Source organism: Alligator sinensis, unplaced genomic scaffold (assembly GCF_000455745.1).
Source record: "Alligator sinensis unplaced genomic scaffold, ASM45574v1 scaffold38_1, whole genome shotgun sequence".
In the NCBI taxonomy this organism is placed as follows: domain Eukaryota; kingdom Metazoa; phylum Chordata; order Crocodylia; family Alligatoridae; genus Alligator; species Alligator sinensis.
Window position 1 is genome coordinate 1,064,373 of NW_005842179.1, and position 7,617 is coordinate 1,071,989.

General features: G+C 39.7%; 1 protein-coding gene across 6 annotated transcripts in view; it reads right to left on the reverse strand.

The window, feature by feature from the left end:
* Positions 1 to 7,617, reverse strand: part of LOC102376702 (dermatan-sulfate epimerase) — a 350,602-nt gene that overhangs the window by 44,084 nt on the left and 298,901 nt on the right. The window contains exon 1 of one of the 6 annotated variants that reach the window (XM_025207045.1): positions 2,668 to 3,090. The exons of the other annotated variants lie outside the window; for them this stretch is intronic. The gene's annotated coding sequence lies outside the window, so the exon portion shown is untranslated. Of the gene's footprint in view, positions 1 to 2,667; positions 3,091 to 7,617 lie in introns of those variants that run through there. 6 annotated transcript variants of the gene reach the window in all.

The following is a 7,617-nucleotide window of genomic DNA, read 5'->3' on the forward strand; positions in this document are numbered from 1 at the left end:
ATATTGCCCATGCTCTTCAAAAAATTAAACCAATGATTTTGTACATACAGCTTGTAGTTAATGTTCATTGACAATATTGGAAATAACATTGGTAGACCTCCATTTATTGACTGAAGAATCGGCTGCCATTGTAGGGAGCCCACATTATTGTCCAACTAGTCAAATGATTTTAGTGTTAGCTTAAATATTTCAAGAATACAGGTTTAAATGTGGAAGAGCAGTTAGGCCACCTAATGTAATTTCAATGGCACTCAATAATACAGGTGAGGAAAATTTTGTAGGTCTACATTCTACATATGGGAATGCAGCTATCATTGATTTATGTACATGCATACATCTGATAGAAAAAGTAAGCAGAGGGGCATAGAGTAAACCTAAGAAAAGTATCACATTATCTTAATACTTACAAATTATAGTAAAAATATAATCTGGACTCTTAGGAGATTCACAGTTGAAACAAAACTAAAAACAATATTTTCTGTCCCTTTCAAAAGTTCAAGAAGGAACACTGAAGCAGGCAATTCAGATGCCCAAAATTAATGTGTCACCAGTGCTCTTTTCCAGTTTCCACCATGCAAAATCTAATTTTGATTCATTGCTATGAGTGAGAATAACATTCTGGGAAGGCTGCAAAACCAGCACTCTCTAATTAACTCTCCCCCCGACAAAAAAGACCATCTAGCATCAATAACCAACTAATTCACTTATTTTACTGTAGAGTCCACTGGAAAGGAAATATGTTATGCAGCAGTATATAAAATGCTACCAACATTAAAAAAAAAAAAAAAGAAAACTCAGGATTAGGGAGGGTAGGATAGATACACTTCAATGCACGTTCTTGGTACTGAAATATATGTTTATTTCTGAAAATTCTGAATAAAACCAAAAAGACTTCAAAAAAATAACAAACCCTGTCTTTTAATGAACTTTTCTCCGGGTCCTATAAGAGTTTACTATAAGGAGACTACTGGAATCTGTACTAATATACACAGGGTACACACGCACAATTTTGAAACAGAAAATCAAATACAGGTAAAGAAGTTTCATAGGCATTAATATTCTACGATTAGCAATCTACCAAAAACATGAGATCAGTATAAACTTGTCATATATATGTAAGCATTATGAACTTGGTTTTTAATTTATCTAAATAAATCTCAACTACAGTTAATGAAAAATGAAAAAAAAGTCTTTGTCGCTATTTACAGCCCAGTAAGAAAAAGGTATCAAAGACAAACTTTTCCAACAATAAATAAAAATATACAATCTAATTTCACAAGCTAATGAAACTAATATTTAGTTGTGCCTTTAAACATGTAGAGTGTACATGTACATGTGTAAAGTAATTTACAGCACCGGAGGAATATGGCCCTATATTAACTGAAATAAGGGTATGAATGACACAATACAATGTTGTACATCCAGTGCCCCATTCAGAGTAACCACTGGATAGCAGAAACAGCAGAGCTGCTTTAATGTGGCAATCTGTTCAGATTAATATACACAGCTTCTCAGTAGGGTTAATTAGTCTAGGCAAAGCACCATACTCATGCAATCTAAAATGTTATAAGTTCCTAAACTACCCTGCATCTCTACAGGGCACTGCATTACATTGTGTAGACTCAGAGGTGTCGTTATATACAGTTGCAGCATGCTACAGTAAAGTTATTTCATTGGTTTATGTTTGGTATTTTTAATATGCCCAGCCTAACACTACATGAAATTCTTGCATTTTTCCATTTATAATTCATCTCTTTTACTACTGTTTCTAAAAATCAATATGCACTATATATATAAAAAATGTAAATGAATTTTTCTCGATTTGAAAAGAAAAATGAGTTTTAAGTTATATACATTTCCAAACCACATTCTAAAATGATTTTCTTTCTCTTCCTTTAACATTTACTTAGCAGTCAATGGTTCCTTAGTAATCATCTGTGCTAACAGTAATATACTTAAGTGCTTTCAGGCCCCTTTATCCCATATGCCAGTTCCACAGAGTGAATAAGAAAGTCATCTTCATATACAGATTCTCTCCTAAAGGCATCCATTCCCAACTAGTGCAGACTTGTCTGTTTAAACATTTGCATTCATTGAATGACTCTTCAGTCATTTTTTTACCATTAAAAAATGTAAAAATATACACCCACAGAGAAAAATCCCCTTTAGCGCTTTAGTATTTTCTACTTCTCCCTGAACTTAAGTCATTTTAAAAGGCATGTGAGGAGTGCAACCTACAAAATATTTTTATTCATAAGTTTTATCTGTAATGTTTATCTGTAAAAAGTTTACACATACTCTAATACTATTATTAAAAGAAAAAAGTCCTTCACTTAAGATTGGCCCAAAACACTCCTGCACCTTGCTTATGCCAACAGTCCTAATTCTCCAAACATTTATACACCTATTATTATAATTAAACAGAAGTAATGACAAGAAGCCCAAGTTATCAACTAGATTCCAATTGTTCAAGACACTCTACAAACACAGAGACAACCTCAGCTCCAAAGAGTTTACAGTCAAAGTACCACCATAACCTTATACCCATGAACATACGTATAGGGCTCAGTGGGATGACTTGCATGCAAAAATAATTGCAGGATCAAGGCCCAGGCTGCAATTCTGTTTGAAGAAGTAGTAGGGTGTAGCCTAAAAATTAAACTGCACCTTGAGAAAGTACCAGGCAGCATGCAGCAGAGAGCACTTGAGGTTACCAAGCAAATGAGGAATGAATAGATCAGCCTTGGAGATAAGTAATGTGACTAGAAGAGGAAAAGCTGAAAAACTCTCAAAACATAGGGGACATAAAAACAGAAACGGGGGATGATAAAGACAAAACAAGGTTAGTCCACTCGCACTAAAACACAATTACTCCCAGCGCTTGGTACAGTCTAATTTTAAGTATCCCATGTAACCGGCCTATCCTCGCCTCCAATGAAAAATTATTCCACACCCTAATACAGATCAGTATCAGATAACTTCAACATACAGCCTAACTTTTCTTCTCTTACTTTCATTAAATGATTTCTACTTATACTTCCCTTCACAGCGAATATTTCCACACTGGCCTTCCAATGTATCTATAAGCACTATATCCTACGTCCTCTGCAACTGGTGCTTAGCCGTGCTATCTGCAATTAGCTGTTTAATCTCTCTCTGATTTCTCTCTCTCAAAATGCATATAATGGAGCAAAAGAAAGAATATCCCTTCTGCATGTGTGCATATCTATCTATCTAGATTTAAATACAGAAGGAGTACTCCCTCTCTTCCTCTGTGATATGTAGTCTCTATGTATGTAGCCCGAAATTGCACTGGGATTGCTTGCTGTCATGTCACAATGTAAAATAATTTGCTGTTTGTTATTATTCCAAAGTAGATTTCAACATTTCTGTTCTCCAAGTTTCTATCTCTATTTTGGATTATTTTCTCCCCAGATGTAGCTATTTTTTTCAATCAAAATCGTATTTTATTTATGTCCAAGTTTCTAGTCTCTTAGGGCTCTTTCTATATTATTCCTCTGCCCTCAATGCTGTTAAACATTCCCTTTATATGCGGAAAGAAAGTGCTACTTGTGTTTTCACAGAAAAAGCAAAAAATGTAGACACAGGTAGGTGACACGAGTCACTTTTGATTCCAATTAATATTTATTATTCAAATTCAGCAATGTTATGTTTTAGGACATGGTCTTGCATGGTGAGTGCCTGGTTTTCAAGGCAAGATTGGGCCTTAAATCTAAGTATCATCCAAATCACCTGTGATTTTAGCTAAAATGTGATGTGCCATAATTATAAAGGTCAGATTCTACACAGGGTGACATAATGTCTAAGATGAATTTAGACAGTTGAAAAAATACTTCAACAGCTGTACTCAGTTATTTGATTAGAAATCTGGCAAAAAAATTTAATCAAACATTCAATACATTCACTAGCCGTAGAACCATTTTAAGAATGAAGCAAGGACCACAGGAGCATTGAAGGGAGCCTAGTTTAAATATTTTTAATGAAACTTCTATATCTGGTGCTGAACTACAATGCCTGTAGTTAGAGGTGTAAGAAAAGACCAAGATCTTTATAATCCCTTTTTTGCTATAAATAAGACTACCACTGCTTTCTACTGTACACTTCTATGAGTTGTAGGAAAGCAAAAAAAAAAACAGTGAAAGAACTTCATTCCACTTATAATAGCCCAGTTGTGCTCGGGGAGTTGATATCAGACTATAACCCACCAGAAAAGCAAAGGGACAGGAGGTATCAGTGCCTGGAATCAGAGAGTAGATTCTGAGTACTTTATGCAATTTCAAATGTCATAGCAAAAGTTAAACCATATCTCCTTATGCCAGGTCAATGCTGAAAGGCTTTGCCAGTATTCTAGGCCAATTAAATGCTTTCAGTGAGGACACAGTTTATACTGGCAAAAATGTACTTTGGCCAGCATAGATCATGCTCCCTTCATCCCTTGCATCCCTATCCCCCAAGCAAAATAAATTAAATGAGAAAAAACAGTTTTATCACTATAAATATCACTAGGGCCTCTTTCGATCACAGCTATGCTGGCTACAAATCCCACTTTATCACACCCTGATGGTGACAGCTAGGGCAGCAAAAGATAAACCCAGCATTAGAAAGGACAAGAGGACATGCTCTGTAATATAGTATATATTATGATTAAGGAAGCATGGTCCCACTGCAGATTGTTATTATTGACTTTGGAGTATTTATTTATTCCTGCATTACAGTTCTAGCTCTGCTTTTGGTGAGACATTAAAAAGTCTTTTCCAACCATACAGAGTCTGGGTTTGTTTTTTAAACACTAGTTAAAAAATCAAGGGTTAAGCCTAGTTTTAAAAAGCTGTTAAAATATAGAGCACAAATTATCATGTGTAAAGGAGGGTAAGGAAAAATGCAGCCAAGAAGTAAGTTGTTGATATGGCTCTGAGTATGATGTAGACTGGAATTTTTTTTAACAAGGTAGGACAAATTTATTCCTGAGAAGTTACTGCAATTTCTATTTAAATGACCTTTAAAGGGAATGATAGCAAAGGTCTTCAATCGGTATCCTCCTTGTAGACTTTGTTATACTATCTAGCCAAAACAAATGAAAGTCTGGGGAAGGTGTTTGTTCTTTTGAGGTGTCTTAAAAGAAGGATCTATCACCAGCAAAAGATGCCAGAATGACAGCATCTGGAACTAACTTTTCTTTTTACTCTGTTGCAGATTTTATTTCTTTGCTCAGGATGGCATTCAGTAGCATGTTGGCAGGCAAGAGGTTTAGCTCCTGGTGTCATCCAGAACTGCCAGAACTCTAGAGCTGCCAGGACTCTAGAACTGCCAAGACTCTAGAGATGTTCCCTTCCCTGCTCTTACAAGCTAGAGACTATAGCTTCCAGCTTCCAGGAACCAAATGCCCCCCTGCCTTCATCTCTTTGGTCCTGGACACCCCCAAGAGCCTCACAATCCCCTTACATCCCCCACCCACTTTACCTAGGATGACAAAAGAGCTCACTGTGCCTCTGGTCTGAAGTCAGGCAGAAGGCAGGGCAGGGTGGCATCTAATTCCTTCAGAAATACATCTACTTTTACAGGCGACAGCCTACTTTGTCGGATGCTATAAGCGGACTTGCAGAGAGCAGGGGTTCTAAATAGAAAGGAACAAAGTAGGCTACAGTTTAGCCAAGGGTATTAAATATAAATGAATAAAGTAATTAATTTTTATTTAATACCCCTGATCTCTCCAAAACCATTCATAGCATCTGACGAAGTACACCGGTTCCCAGAAAAAAGATGAAGCATTTCTGAACAAGTTAGTTTCTAAGGTGCCACCCTACCCTGCTGTCTTCCTGTCAGTTTAGTACAGTATATTCTGCAAGAGTAAATATAACTTGCAGTCACAAGGGCAGGGGAGGGGGAGGATGTCTAATAACTGTGATCCTCAAGCATTTAAACTGTTTTAATAAAAGTGGCAAAGAGGTTAAGTTAGGCAAATCATTCTCTATGTCTGCCTCCGTTTTCCTAGATGCTAAGTAAGTATGGACTGCTTACCTTTCACAAAGGCATGTTCTGAAGCTTACTTCAATAGTGTTTGCAAAAGGCTTGGAAGTCGTTGGACTAGTGCTGCCATAGAACAGCAAAATGCTCTTGTACAGCAATACAGAATTTTAAGGCTTTTTGTAGCACAAAAAGTGAGACTTATTTTTATCTCTAGGTAGTTGCTTCCCCACAGACATTTCTCTAATTGGCCCAATCTTGTGAGGTGCTGAATGTCTCCGGAGTCTGTTGAGCTCCCATTGACTAGTCGGTGGGGGGGGGGGGGGGGGCAGCATCTTTTTTGGAAGGTGTGCCACCAATTAGCCCTGCACCCTCCCCTACTGCTAGTCCAATCCCTTTCCTCTGCCTGATCTGCTGCTCTGCTTTATGCTCCACACTCCTCTCCCTGCCTGATTTCCTGCTTTGCCTTCTGTTTCCTGCCTTCTGCCCCTGCCTGATTCCTTCCCTATTTGCTGCTGTGCTGTCATGCCCTACCTGATTTGCCATGTGCCACACACAGAGGCTGCCTGTGCCACTTACAGCACTTGTGCCCCACGTCAGCCACTCCTAAACCAAACCATGGGCATCTTTCCCCATCACAACAAAGTTGGATTTGCCTACTGAATTGAACAAGTAAAGTTGATTTTTAATAGCTTTACAAACCCTACAGGCGTTTGTCATTAAATCATACAATCACAGAATCATAACACATGAGGGCTGGAAGGGACCTCAGGAGATCATCTAATCCAACCCGCTGCTCAAAGCAGGACTCAAGGCTTTATCTAGCTGGGTCTTAAAAACATCCAAGGATGGAGATGCCATTGCCTCTCTGGGTAACCAGTCCCAGTGTTTTACTACCTTCCTAGTGAGAAAGTTTTCCCTAACATCTAACCTAAACTCTCCTTGCTGCAAGTTGAGTATGTATGATGCGATACATAACACCAAACAATAGGCTTGCCAGTGTGACAATTTGTATGATAACATTTTAATATTTTAAAATAATGCATCTCTTTATACGGCGATCCCTTCACCCAGGGACACCACTTACGGGTCACTGTCCGCACGTAGGAAGCAGCTGTGTGCGCCAAGACCTTTGGCAGCAGAATTGCTGCCCACACAGGCGGGGACCGCTCAGGGGACTGCTCAGGTTGAAGAAGAAGGGGAAACAAGCCAGGGGGCTGGAATGTTTGCCTGGCTGGGGATGGCTAATTCCCAGCACCGCAGGAATCCGAGTGGCACCGGGGCTTGAATTCCCGGCAGCCTACAGGCGGGAACAGCTGGACCGGCTCACTCCATAACAAAGCACCGCCTGCTTCTGAAGAGGGAGGTCCAGCCGTTTCCTAAAAGGCCCCCACATAGCTTGAAATAAGGGGAGAGGCTCCCCGAGCCCGGGCACTTTTGCTAGGAGCTGGTTGTGTGGGAGGGTCCGGCTGGGGCAGGGGGGCTGGGCGAGGTGGCCTCAGAGGGTCCTGTCCAGCCCTGCTGCCAGGGAGGAGCCGGCACCCCTGGGGGGGTCTCGGCCAGGCCCCCGTGTCAGGCTGGGCGGGAAGGCAGCCCGGGGAGACCGCGCCGCGGCTCGGGGCCCGGACTGAG